The sequence below is a fragment of the Pleurodeles waltl genome, chromosome 5 (genome assembly GCF_031143425.1).
Source record: "Pleurodeles waltl isolate 20211129_DDA chromosome 5, aPleWal1.hap1.20221129, whole genome shotgun sequence".
NCBI lineage: Eukaryota > Metazoa > Chordata > Amphibia > Caudata > Salamandridae > Pleurodeles > Pleurodeles waltl.
Window position 1 is genome coordinate 1,284,649,559 of NC_090444.1, and position 15,410 is coordinate 1,284,664,968.

Genomic DNA, 15,410 nt, shown 5'->3' on the forward strand with positions numbered 1-15,410 from the left:
CATTACTTTACCTTAATCAAGTGTGAAAACTGATCCCAATCAGAAACCATAGCTTTTGCCTTTTGGCAGGATGAGCGTGGTGTGAGATGTGTGTTACTTATCAGTTAAGGAAGGGTAGCTGGAGAGGAACTTCATTAACTTGACAGAGACCAGGGTGAGGCCTGCTCATTCATAGCTAAGTGAAAAGAGAGACTTGTTGAATACATGCCTGCTGTTTCCTGGGCTCTCTGTAGCCAGCTTTGGAATGAGGACTGGCCCAGATCCAGTTTGATGTAGGTGAGAGGAGGGACCTGCTTCTTTCTCTGAAAACACCCCTGACTGGCACACAAGCCATATCCAATGGTAGAAAGGTTGTGCCATATTGGAGTTTACTTAGAACAGTGCACTGTGGGACAGTTAGCAACAATGCAAACCTGATCTGCTGTAAACATGGGAAAGCTTGCCCTTGAAAGTTTTTGCTACAGTCACAGGAAGTGTCCAGAAGTTACCCCCACCTACTGGATAATCCACCTTGCTCACAACTCACCAGAACACTTTCTGGATCTGTGAATGAACAGAAGACTGAACTTGCTCTTTGAGGCCGATGTGGAGTCTTGAAGGTTGGACCTGCTCCCACTTGTACCCAGGACTAGGAAGTTGACTCCAAGGGTCAGTTGGCTGACCTCCTGTGTGGTCACCAGATCAAAACAAGCTGCAAGATGCCTTTGTCCTAAAGTGCGCAGCTCACCAGTAGCTACTAGACCTGAATTCAAACCTGCTGCTGGCCTCTGCCGGAGTGAGTCTAGGCTACTGAGTGCTGTCCCTGAGGTCCTGGAAGCCTTACAAGTGACCAAGGGTCACATGTAGCAACATTCAGGATTGCGACCCGCAAATTGCAAGTCAGAGCGAGTCGCAATTTGCGAGTGGCAATTCTGAATGTTGGATGGTGTTCCTGACACCATCTGCGATTCGCAAGGGGGTCGCAAATGCCCATCTCATGAATAATCATGAGGTGGGTCGCATTTTGCGACCCCCTTGTGAATGGTGGCCCTCACAGGGATGGTGGCCTGCTGCGGACAGCAGACCACCATGTCTGTGACTGCTTTTTAATAAAGCAGTCGTTTTTTTTTGTAATGCAGCCTGCTTTCCTTAAAGGAAAACAAGAAGCATTACAAAAATGAAAAACAAAACGTTTTCGTTTTATTTTTTCAGAAAAAATGTTTGCAGTGCCATTCATAAGGGGGAAGGAGTCCCATGGGGGGGGAGGCCTTCACTTTCGCGAATGGGTTACCACCCATTTGACATGGGTGCAAAATGCGATTGGTTTGCCACCGCGTTCGCGGTCACAAACCAATCCTGCATTGCACTGCGACTCGCAATTAGGAAGGGAACACCCCTTGCGATTTTTGCGACTCGCAAACCTGTTTTGCGATTCGGTAACCATGTTACCGAATCGCCAAACGAGGTTTGTGCATTACGATGTGCTTTTTGCACGTCGCAAATAGCGAAATTCGCTGTTTGCGACATGCAAAAAGCTTTCTACATCTGGCCCCAAGTGAAGGCGTTCCAGAAACTTACAAAAGTTGGGACTTTATGGACTTCTGAAACCTGCGGAGCATCAGTGAGACCTCATGACAAATGTGTTTTATTTTCAAAGCGGCTTTGTGAGATACAGGCTTGCCCTGATGGAGTATATTGAGCTCATTAGAAAACTAAGTCCAAAGTTAGACATGGTGAGGGGGATAGGGAGCAAAAGGTATCTCCCAGTGCAAGTACTTTGGTGGTCACAAATTAAATGTTTTCCTCCTCAGAGCATTTCCAACCAAAATTAATGCCTTTCGCTTGACTCCATCCAGTGGCCATCCAGCGCAATGAGGACATTATTCGATAAAGCCTGCAACCTTTCCCTGCGGGAGAATTTCGACTTCTACTTCAGAGGGAAAGTCAGACATTAAAATATTTGACCCAATTGAGCCGCTTGGTGTATTAAATCTGTGTTCTGTTACGATCGGCCTGAAATAGCACCTGAGTAGCAGTCACCCGCGAATAGTGACTACTGATTGGGCCTTTTCTTTTTCTCAGCAAATTTTGCCTTACATCTTTAAAAATATCATATCTACAGTTGCTCCTTACTGAAAAGTGCATGGTGCCTGCTTCACGCAAATTATTTAAGGTAGGGTGGTTCTTTGTAATGCCTCTTTAATAGATTTTGTTAACATATAAGTATTTTCTTCGCGAACACAACAGCATGAAGCAAAGTATAGCAAATGAATCTACAAGGACAGTAATAGTGAATAATACTATGTCTTCAAGACACATTAAAACAACAAAAGATATCTGTCACAAGACCTAAAATTAAGATGAAAAGAATGCTTTGCTTAATATCAGTCAGTGGTAATTACTTTTGTTCCATTCCAGAACTCGGCTGTACACATTCTATCAAACTCAGCTTCCAGCATGAATAGTAAGTAATACCATGGCCTAAAGTAAGACGCACCAACTCACAGAAGTTTTTTGGGTAATTATGTCAATAATGTTTCAGAATAGCACCTTAGTTTTCAACAAACCAGATGAAAGAACCATAATCACACAGAAAAAGAAACTGAGGCCAGAGGCTTGCAGATCGTGGAAGACTGTACGGTGGCTACTTGGACCAGACACAGCAGCTGAGTCTTTCAAGTCAAGGAGAAACATTCCTCCAATCAGATCTACAGGAGGATCATCCAGGAAAACGTAAGCCACCAGGTAGCAGAAACAAATTGCCTTTCAACTGCTTGGTTTTGTGGTGCCCGTATACCATATTTTGCATTCTCTGCACCTTTATTTTGTTCTTCTAATGTCCCTCACTTTTCCTTCCTCTTTGGATTCGGACTCAGAGAAGAGTTCTATTTCAACCTTGCCCTTGTTTCTCGATTGTTGCTCGAAGCTCCTGCCATTACTCTATCTCTCCTGTTTTTCCCGAACTCGGGGCAGGTCTCTGAGTCCTCACTGGGCCTGTTTACCATTACTGCTTACAGAGCATCATGTGAGTGACATCAGAATAGGGATTGGGATATGACAGTTTGCACTCATGTAGGGCCCAATTTATACTTTTTGACGCAAAACTATAAAAAATAATACCGCCGGTTACCGCCATTTTGGTGCGGAGTGCGGGCGTCAAATTTATACTTTGATGCACGGCGGCGCAAACCACAGGTGTGAGTCATTTTTTTTACGCACACCGCAGCGTCAAGTCGTAAAGCAAAACAACGTTAAAGCGGCGGAAATTACTGTGGGTCAAAAATCCCCACTAACACTGCCATTTCAGCAGAGGAGAGCCACAATGGATCCCAGATGCCTCGACAGACACCAGGAAGATGACAACAGACCAGGAACCAGCCAGGAGGACCCACACAAGAACCAGGACACTTTTAAGAAGAAAAGAAAGTGGCGCTTTATTGCAGAGAAACAGGAAATTCTGGTTAAAGAGGTAACGGAACACCAGCACCAGCTGTTTGTCACCTCAAAATTGCCAATTAGTAGGAGAGAGGCTATGTGGCAACAAATTGTCTACAAGATCAACAGTATGGCAGAAGTACGCAGAACAGTCATCGAGTGCAAGAAACACTGGCATGACTGCAAGCGCAGGACCAAGGAAAAGATGGCCAGGAACAGGAAGATAGCACTGCAGACTGGAGGTGGGAGTCCAGCACACCAGGAGGCCCTGGACCACATGGAGGAGATGGTCGCAGCTGTCATCCCTGAGGAGATCGTCACAGGGATTCAAGGACAGGACAGCGCAGACTACCACGAGACAACGCACATGCAGGGTAAGTCGCATGGGGAATTAAAATGCACTAATGTCAACCTAAATTGGAGGGGGGATACTGACCACAAAATGCATGGAAGTCACCATATACATGGAGTGGCATGTGTAAAGGGGGATGGCATGGGGGCATGGCCTGCACAGACAGAAGCTGGGACACACCATTACACTACACCAACAACAGTCTCATGGGGGCATGCTGCCATGCCAACGATGGAGCAAAGGTAAAGCCACGCCAGGAGGGAAGGGCACAACGTCAAACTGACATCCCGGCACACGTCAGCCACCATACCCCCTACATTAACTAGGGCCCTATTAACAACCTCTAGCCATACCGACAACTGGAATGTAACTGCGACAACAATTGCTGTGTGCAGCTCAAGTAGCCAATGGCAGTAACTTCCCCATGGATCATACACACCTAAATTAGAGGGTTGAGGATGACAGCTCAAGTAATCCCCTGAAAAAAGACAAAGGCCCCAGTACTGTCATTTGTCAATGCCCATAGTTGTCGCAAACATCAGCCAATGTCAACAACAATACGAGCTACACAGCACGAAGGACATACCCATGCTGCATATGTCAGGGTCCATCCTGTGCCTGGGTCACAATGGAACATCCCAAATGTCATACTGCTCAGACAACAGCATTGAGGGGGAGGACACATGTAACTGGTCACTGAAATACACCTGCACAGTCAGAGGAGGAAATAGGACACTGCTACGATTATCAGAGCAATCCAATGTACCACACATTCCTAACATCAGCTGTACACATTACCAATGCCAACATCCATATCGTGCCATAACAATGCTATGCATAGGATATGCTACATGTCAACTACATTTAAGTGGATGTGGATGTGGATGTGGATGTGAAAGATCAGAGACTGGGGCAGGTCAAGTGTGCTGCCAGTGCCATCAGAATACCCACAGCCAGTGAAAGGCCTCACCATGAGAATGGATGTAGACGGAGGGTTGAGTAGGACAAGAAGGTGGCAATTCACTATTTGGCCTAAAACAATACTAGAGGAGATGATGCAGAGAAGTCCAATAACTTAATACTATACATGTGACATGCAGGTGGGCCATAGGCCTGGGAGAATGCCCATCTGCAAGACTGGAGCAATGAACACGAAACAAGATCACAATGTGAATTCATCACAAGGCAGGCATGTCACATCACTAATGCCACAACACGGACCCACTAATTGTACCCTGTTTCATTGCAGAGGAATATGGATCTCCTGCAGATATGCCTGTCCTTGAATACCCTGATTACATGGATGACGAGCTGACAAACATTCCCCAGGAGACCATCCAAGAGGTCCTTGGAACCCTTCAGTCACAAGGAGGAGCACAGAACAAGCAGCTATCACAGAGGACCCACCCACCACCCCAATTGTAAGACCTGCCAGCTCCAATACAGCTGAGGACTCAGACAACACAGGCACCAGCTTTGAGAGAACTGTAGTTGGGGTACAGCGGGAGCTGGCCAATGAGGTGCGGGTAGGGATGCAAACTATGGCAGCCAGCCTTGAGGGGGTGCGTTCGTGCATGATGTCATATGCAGATCAGGCAGCAGCTATGCAAGCGCTAACATCTATTTTGCAGGAACAGCAAAAAAGCCTGAAGGAATTCAGCACAGCTGTAATACAATTGACCCAACAACTACAACAGCAATCCTGTCAACACATGCATGAATGCAACATTGAACCCCTCAGGGCCGACCTGGCTGCCTACCATCGTGATGTGGCTGCTATTCTTAAGAATCAGCAGATCCTCCTTGCAGCAGTACTGCCCTTAAGACCTTCACAGGTAGCAGCGGCCGGGATGTCTGACTCCACGTCTTCTAACACTGAGGTGTGTGTTACCCCTTCACAACCACCACCACCAAGAACAGAGGAGGCAACACACACATCAGAAGAAGAAGACATGGAACAGATCACCTTCACACGGAAAAGTACCCAGAAGCACTAGTCCCTGCCACATGGCCAACAATTACCAAGGTCCTGCGTTTTGTAACATGCCAGTCTTACAACAACTCTACTCAATGACTGTTCTGCTAACCACTGTATATCTTGTCAGCCTGCCCAGTGATTGTCTCTCTCTTAGTCATTGGCAAATCCTTTCCGTCTGCACTGTCTGAAACATCACCCCAGCATGTCAAAAGCTTTTCCTTAACCCCTTGTCTAGGATCACAATGTAAGATGTCACTATAATGGACTCACAATCATGGACAATGTACATATAGCACTACAGCACTTTTCAATAAATAGCACTTACACAACAAATCTGTCTCTGGGTAATGTGACACATCAACTGTGCAGTAGATAACTCAAATGTGCCTACTGTCAAATTATGTAGCTTGTCAATACAACTGTCCTGATATTATGTAGTCAGATAAATCTGCACAGTGGCCATGATTGCATCATACTCTGCCCTTCCTGAGGGTAATATCTGATGAAGTGAGAAACCATACACCATCATGCTGTATTGGACAGAATAATGCTTCCTCAAGGGATATCTAAGTCATAAAATAGTGGCAGCAAAATGTTGTCACCATGCAATATTAACACATATAACAGAACACACAAATCTAAGCAAACACTGCAAAAACTGCATGAATGAAGCTGTCTGAGTTTACATCCAAATAGGTAATCATGCTAAACAGTGTCACAAATGATCTATGTGAGTCATGAAGACAAGACTACAAGAGTGCTTACGAGAACACCTCTTCTAAGGGTGTCCTTGAACATCACACTGTAGTCAAACCTAAAACTGTTCCCCCAATACCAAGTCTGGAAGCACTGTTTGTGACGTAGAAAACATACTTATCAACAAAAGCACGTTGGGATCCATATTAACTGTGATTGGTGGTTGCAACGAATGGTGGAATCTTTGCAAGGTAGCTCTGGGGTAGCTGCCAATCTTACAGCTCAGTTGGGATTTGTTTGTAGCATAGGACACAAATGTAATAGAACAACATTCATGTACACTAATGCCAAGGCAATGATCAAGTAGCATTTAACACATACTGTAAAGGGTTAACTATATATTTATTAAATGGTAATCACAGAAGAGGAAACTGAGGGAAAAGTCTTACCTACCCTAATCTACCCTGACTACTCATTACCCACAACTGTCCCTAACTAACCTAAGCTAAACTTACTTATCACATGTAACAAAACATTCTAAACATCAACCCCCCCTATGAAACGGAACACATGGAGGACAACACATACTAACCTAAACACATATTATACTATCCTAAACAAATATATTTTTATTTTAATTTTATTAAACACACAAGAACCTCAACATAGCCCCCCACCCATCCACCCACACACTTAATAAGTAAAAATAGATTGAATCAGGACCCCCACCCGCCACCCACTAACTAAACTAACAGACTGTACTAACCTAACACTAAGCCCCCTAAACCCACTGAGTATGAGAACAAGGAAAGAGGAGGAGGTGAGGGTATCATGTCCATTGTCACCAAAGTCTAGAGGTTGGCCCTCCGGAGGGTCCGCTTTATGGACTTCACATGCCTGTTAATGTGGCGAACATCCTGGCTCAGATTGCTTATCTTCCTCAAGAACCGGTCCATCTTCCGTTCCATTTTGTGGAATGCTGCAGGGTCAACTGTTGGAGCTGGGGCAGTCTAGGTACTGGCGGAGGAGGTTTGTGGGCATGTGGAGCCAAGGCCAGTCGGCTGTCCTGCAGCTGTTGCAATGCTGGGGCCTGGAACTACAGCAGACGTAGGGACAACAGTCCCAGCTGTGGGTGGGGCCACCTGGGTAGAACTGGTGTTTGTGCTGGTGGTGGCTGTGGTGGGCAAAGTAGGGCCACCCTGTGGGAAAGCCCTCCATGCCCCGGAGGCCCGTTCATGGCGGTATCGATGGGCCATCCTCCTGAACCCCGACTCTACCAGCAGGATATGATGGTATCTCATGGCCCACCGCTGGAACTCACGGACCTGGTTGGGAGTCATGTTTGCAGCTGTGAAGACAAATGCAAATAATTTACATTAGGAACTGCATTGTGTGAAATGGCACAAGAAGTCAATCAGACAATACATCTACTGTACTTGTAATAGCTCATATCACCATACAGATCATTGAATGTCCCTGAGGAAGTACATGGCAGGCCAGCCTACAAAGGTCACATCACACATAGCACATCCAAAACCTACGAGATGGGTAACAACTGGCATTGACTTGCCATCTGAGATCTGCCAGTTATCAGGTAACAATCATGCTGCATATCCTCTGCCAGTATCTGGGCTACAAATGTCAGTGTACGGAATGCAAAACTAAAGCCACATGGTCTGCAAGTTGTAACTGGACTTGCCAGTATAGTACCCATGTGCCATACCTGATTGTGTATACTAGGTTCCGACCAAACCGTCACTTATTCACATGTATGTGTAACATACTGGTAGCATCAGTCCTAGGTACCCTATTCACAAACCCATGCCTGTGTTTGAGAGGGGGGTGGAGAAACAACTACCAATTCAAACAACATGGACACCCAGGAGTGTATCGAAAACTCCACACGTGTTTGACTCTACACACGCACCACAGGTAAGGTCTATCAACAATTAGGAGTCTGCAAACCCTTGACCAATCATAGCTCCACACATGTCAGGACATGCAGAGCTTGGTACACAACATATACTTCCAGTAAGGCATGACTTACACCAGACACAGAGTTGCAAGTACACCCAGGGTTATGATTAGCATGCACACCTAGGCCATTGCACTCAAGTTCCACATACCTGTAGCACTACATGTGGAAGTACATGCTTCTAGGAAGTTCTACTTACAGTTTAATAAGTACTTTGTTGAATAAGGAAGCAGAAGTCTGTTGGAAAGTGATTTGCAGTACCAATCTGGGAGAATGTGGGTCTGACAGGCTGACTAAATCTGAGCTGACTTCCAATGCAACTCTTGTTGATACAAGTGTCATCCACATGATTCACCCCAGTACTCATTGTGGGGCCTAAAGGAACGACCTACAATCCCTAGATAATACAATAGGATAAGCATTGGCCAACTCAAAACTTTTGAGAAACTGAAATCCCACTCATGGAACAAGACAAATGATTGGCCAGCGCATCACACCTTGCTATGCGTTCAACACACATGAGTCCATCACACATCACCAGCAAACAAAACACATAACAGACATATCAACACTTACTGGAGTTGTTGGGTCCTCAAATGTAGCCACCTCTCCCACAGTGTAGGGTGCCGGTCCACCTGTAATGCATGGAAGGAAGAAATGTGCTCAAAATCTGTGCACTGACCAACAATTTCAAAGACATATACAATGTGTAAGCTGAATAACGAAATGACAGCCATTCAGACATAATGATACTGCATCTGATATATCACGGCCAACATGTACATAGCATGGGTCTCCTGTGACAGTCACACACATATCTGCACACATGCATTGGCCCTAACTATCATGTGGTGGCAAACATGCCTTGTCATTAGTGATCAGAAATAATAATGGAGTGTAATCGTCTCATCATGTGCATCCAAGAGAGACATCCAAAGCCTTGTTACTTGAGGACTGCATTACCAGTCAAAAAGCCTATGTGGCCATGTCACATTTCATACACATAGGTACAATGTACAGAGGGGCAGGGACTTTCGTAAGCCCTCCTGTTGTTACACTTTCTTCATTTGATGTGGCCCTGCAATGGTGATTTCCACCAAGCATGGAGATGTGAAGCCATGTGCATACCTTTGGACTGCCATCCCTAATTGGAATGTGGCACAACTAACTCCAAATACCAGTCTAAGATGTTAGCTGAGGGCAGCTTACACCTTTTCACAATGTTTTGAAATCCTGATCTGACATGTATCCAAAATGATGAAGGACCACAATAATCCCTAACATTCATAGAACTTCTGTGAACGCTTTCCTTCCACACTCACCAGACTCACATGAGACATATGCCTGGGCCACTTTGCCATCATCAATTGACGTGAAGCCAGCACTCATTTTCTGCATCATGTAGTGTTTCTAAAGTCATTATAGCTATTGCGTCAAGAAAGTTAGCCAATATTTTAGTACATCTTTACTTCTCTAGCAAATGTGGCCTATATAGACATGATTGGCTCCTATTTTGTTTGGTTGTCTGACACAAAGCCAGCACCCATTTACTTAACGGAAAAGTATCCTGTAAGTTTGCAGAGCACGTGCTTCCTGACAGCTAGCAATTGTGATCCTTCACATGGTGCATCAAGTACCCTGTATGTTTCCACAGCATTACACACAGTCAGCAGGTTAGCTGGCAGATATTGTACAAATCATCTGATGTCACTACAGAGCATTTAATCGTGCACATTTACATGATTAGTACTCACCAACAGGGCCACCAATCATGATTCCCACGTGGTCCAAGAGATCCTGCTCCCTGGTGATGAGGTCAGCCCACCGGTGCTTCAGCTGGTGGTCACTCCTCTGGCTGGCATACACGCGCTGCAGGTGATGCAGCACCTTTCCCCACCGGATTCTGCGCGCCTCAGTGTGATACCCCTGTATCACCCTGCCTCGATCATAAGTGGTAGGAAATGGCACACAAGCCATATAAACCCCCCCAACTCCTCTTCACCCATCCTGTCAAGACGTGGCCTACCAGACATCTTGCAAATGAAAAGGGGAATAGGGGTTAAAGAAGTAGAAAGAGGAAAAGGGGGAAAGTAGGGGTACAAATACAGATGAAAAGTAAACTTAACCACTAAAAGAGCCCAACTATCCCCAAACTAGCACTACCCACAACAGACTCCCACAAACAACAAAAACACTAGAATACTGGATAAATGTAAACAAAACACAGTAGGACACTATACACCAACAATATTTATTTCACAAAATGACAATTGAGATAGCACACAGGACACAAAAGCACAAAATCACTGGACACCACTCAGAAAACAGCCACACAGTCTAGAAGATTCACAGACTGCAAAGTGAAAGTTAAAGTACACCCACTGTACATATTCTGTAAACAGGATATCCTATTACATCACTTCCTGCATAAAATGGCCGCCGTTTTTCGCATTATGCGTCATATTTTTTCACGCATACAGTTTGTGCATCATATTTTTCGTCGCACAGGAGTGAAAATTAGCCTGCATCCAAATAATAGTAAATAGTCTGTACAATTATTTGGATGCGGCCTAATTTTCACTCCTGTTCGTCAAAAAATATGACGCACAATCTGTATTGGTGGAAAAAAAATGACGCATAACGCTAGCAACGTCAAAATTTCAGTGCATGAACTGGTTTTGGGCATTTTTTCTGTTTTTATGTTATGTTACATTTGGGACACATCAGAGATAGACTGATGGCACCCACTATGGTGTTGATGGTGTATGTTCACATGTGAGACATCATACTGCAGCGGACCATGACCCGCTACTTCCTTAACAGGATTTTGACGGTTGGCTGACACACTAGATGGCCATATGTGTGGCCTACATATATGTATTGGACAATTTGGGCATGTTTGGCATCAGGAGAGGATAGCAATGTGACGCACATATGTACAATACCTCAATGCCTATGGCTCAATGTGTGTGCAGTGGCAACTAATGTAGTTGTTGACCGAGTGTGTGTGCATCACATGATGCATTGGTGAACATATGCTTGTATGAATGTGAAGTCAATGTGTCCAAACCTTAGATGCAAGCCATTGTGGAAATGAGAGAGGACATGTGTTAGTCATACATGTAGCAACATCCGTTATGTGCACTTCCAAGATTTTGGGTAACATAGACACCACAGATGACATGCATGCACCAGATAGATGGCAGATGCTTGTTCGTGTCAATGGCCCACATTTTCACCATCCTATGTCCTAGATTTTTGGTAACAGCTTCCTAGGCACTTGTTGGTGAATCCCACAGTGAGTCAGACACATGCATTGAGGAAGTGGGTACCTTGTAGTTGTCCCAGACAGCCAAAGGTGAACCACAAATGTATGATGATGCCACAGTTGAGGTCATATAACTGAGCCACAACTCTCCAGTGGCTGTGGTGGACCAGCAGACGAGGCAGCACGTGTCCACATATTTCCAGTGATCACTTGCACAGAGGTGTCTTGTTCATGTGTGTGGTCCAATGTTGAGCCTGTATATTTTTAGGGGTGTAATATTTCACAGTTAGGTCCAGGTCTAATCATGAGTCAGTGGCAGCTATTCCTGTATCTACTGAGTATCCTTTGTTGATCAATGTGAGCAAAGTGGATGTGGACATGAGAACCTACTTGTGGATGGTCCCACCCTGTCACTGAAGATGTATTATGAGACTGTCAACAGGGCAACATTGGTGTGCTGAGTGAGATAATGTCTCAGGTGTCATGTTCAGGCAGGTGTCATTACAACATTTGTACACAGGTTAGCCTCTGCAATTCCCACTGCATCTGGGAACATCATAGCCTCTGTGCTGATTATTCTAGCTGCTATTCACCACACACGGCCCATCAAAATGTTATGAGCAATGTAATTCTGTGTGTGAACTGTCAGGGTCCTGACATGTGTGGATTTTTCATGGACATTATCAAAGGTTGCTGGTTCTGCTGAAGGCCCCGTACCCAATCCCTGCATACGGCCCTGGGACACTGTCACACTTTGTCATTCATGTGTAAATGAGACCCAGACAAGGGATGGGCCATGAATTTTTGTATTCACAGAGGATTTAACTCATATGGTACAATTAAAAGGCAGATGATGCTATACAATGTATTTGGGTATGCATTGATGAAGCACATGCCCAAATACCCTCTGAGGACTGAGATGTTTGCTAACGCAGGTGTGGTACATATGTAGCCACAGGGAAACTTTAGGGTGAAGCACAGACAGATGCCAGTCAGGCTGACAGGATGCAGGGTGAATCAGGATCCAGCAATTAAACAAGTTACATAATCAGTGGTCTGACTACGACTGTTTGGAGGACAAACTAGACAGTTGACATGTAAAACTGTGTATGTCCTGTGTTTTTGAAGGTGACAAATGAACCCAAGGGTTGTGTTACACGGCTTAATTAGTAGCAATGCTTAACGGTGTATTTGACAAAATGGCATTTCCTATGCTGTTCCAGGCATCAGCAGGGGCAGTGCTTGTTGAAATGGGTGGTGTGCATGGAGGTGATCACTGGTGTGGGCTGCATCAGTTTCTCACAAGTCCTGTAGGTGAGATTTGCATTCTAATGGCCAACAGACATTTTCACACGGGAAGCAATCTACAGGTGCTAACAGGGCTTGGAAACTAGAAGCCAGTGCATTAATTGACCTGACGTCCATGCAGTCAGATGTTCTATGACAATGGTATACCATAGGAAAGGGTGTAGCACACTGGATTGCTATTGACAAGCTGTGTGTGTAGAGGAGGGAATATCAGGGTACACATCTTACTATTCCAGGGATCTTTTCAGGCAGGTGGGTTGTGACCGGGTGCATGGGTGTGTCAGGAGTTAGGAAATGGGCTGACATGTACATGGAATGTCATGTGCATAATGCTGCTCATAGGTGTGGCACTTGTGCTGTCTATGTTCTGCTTATATGGAACTCTAGTCACAGGTAGTCCTTGCAAAGATTGGATGCAGTTGGACTTACTGCTGTCAAGGGTCTGGTCAGACATTCCTGTTACTGATGCAAAAGCACATCAACTGCCTCATGTAAGAGGCTTGTTTTCCCCTTATTGAGTGATGGTATCTTAGTTGTGAGCCATATGCTGCGATGAACCATGTTTCCAACATGTATGTGTGAAATAGGTGTGGTCCTCTGCTATTGCCCTTCAAAGGTGAAATGTACAGGATATATGTCATTTACTGTGTGTGTGTATGTGACCGTTGTATCGTACGCATCAGATTTGCTCTGGGATTTTCAGTGTCCTAATCGGTATATCAGCAATGCTCCATGAGGCAATACTCTTAATCTGATAGTTAGAGATAAAGGTGTGCAAAAATCAATAGCCAAACCATGATATGGTGATTATTATAGGTGTTTATTTAAATTAGTTCATAAAGCAGTGATGGTGATCATATTTAAAAGAAATTGTTCACGATATGTTGCCGCCTACGTAAACCAGCGCCCGTGTTTTGTTGTTCCCCCTCATGTTGCAGGCCACCATCATTCTCCTCTTCAGGCATGTGTGGCTCGGGTTCTAGGAGTGGAATGTTCCTTTTTATGCAAATGTTGTGCAGAATAGCACATGTTAGGATGATCTTACAGACCATTTCCGGGGAAAATAGGAGGCTACCACCAGTGATGTCGAGGCACCGGAACCTCAACTTGAGGATGCCGAAGGTCCTCTTGACTATGGTGTGTGTCCTCCTATGTGCGTCATTGTAGGCACGCTTTGCTGCAGTACTCGGGTTGCCAATAGGTGTCATTATCCATGGCTGGATGCCATACCCCTGATCAGCTGCAAGAGAAAATGAATGGGATCATGTTGATGTAGCTAGCCCCATTGAAATCACCTTGCATGGCAGTAGTTGTCTTGTGTTGTCTGTGACTCTTTTGTGTTATTGTGTCGCATCCTAGGCTTGTAGGATGTACCATCTGCATTGTGTTGTTTCCTTGGCTGAACAAGTGTTTGGCTGCTGACCAGTTGTCAGCAGTATGTTTTGGGATTTGCAATACAGTGTGCCCTCCCTAGCATTGTGACTTGTGATACAGTTGTCCCTGTGTCTTCACTGGGGGTGAGATGATAGTTCCATACACAGGTTAAAATTGACAGTGGTGGTAATACGTTCATATCAATGTACCCTGGACATCCCATACCTTTAGACTGATGCAATCGATTGATGTAAACATAATTGAGACGTTTACATTTTGCAAGGTGACATTTAGGCAACCCACTCCAAACGTTGTGATCATTGACATCTTAACATTAGGCTGTACAGTAATTTCAGATGTGTGACAGGTTCAATGGTGACCTAAGAAACATGGCTAGCGGTGTCACAACCTCAGTGTGTTACTGTCGACATGTTGCTGTTGTGGTGTATGTGTTGTGTGTCCTAGAGGGTTGCTGTGCAGTGTGTATAAGTAGGTTTTTGTACATACCAACAATTAGTCCATTGCCATACTGTCCATCCTGGAAGTGTTGATTGATGGTGCTGTGACGGAAGATGAATGAGTCATAGACACTCCCAGGATATTTTGCCACAATGTTGGTTATCAATCCTTGGTGATCGACAATGGCCTGCACATTGATGGAATGTGTGTGCTTCCTGTTGCGGTAGAGGTGTTCAGTTGCAGCAGGTGGCACAAGGCAATGAGATAGAACCCCTGTTTTGGTTCCTGCTGCTTCTACAGTGTGTTAGGGAAGCAGATGTGGCGGGTGTGAGTCCAATGATGGCATCCAGTACTTTGGGCAAAAAGGCAGAGAATGATGGCTGTGATATTCCGGCAACCAGGGCACCAGTTGTTTGAATAGAGCCACTTGCCAGCATGTGAAGTACGGCAAGCAGCTTGGTTTCTGTTGTGATGGTGCGGGGTGTCAGCAAGGTGGGTGCCAACTGTGGCTCAATGTTGTGCAGCAGCTGCTGTATGGCCTGCCAGTTCAACCTGTACCTCTGGATGATGTCATGTTCCCTGAGGC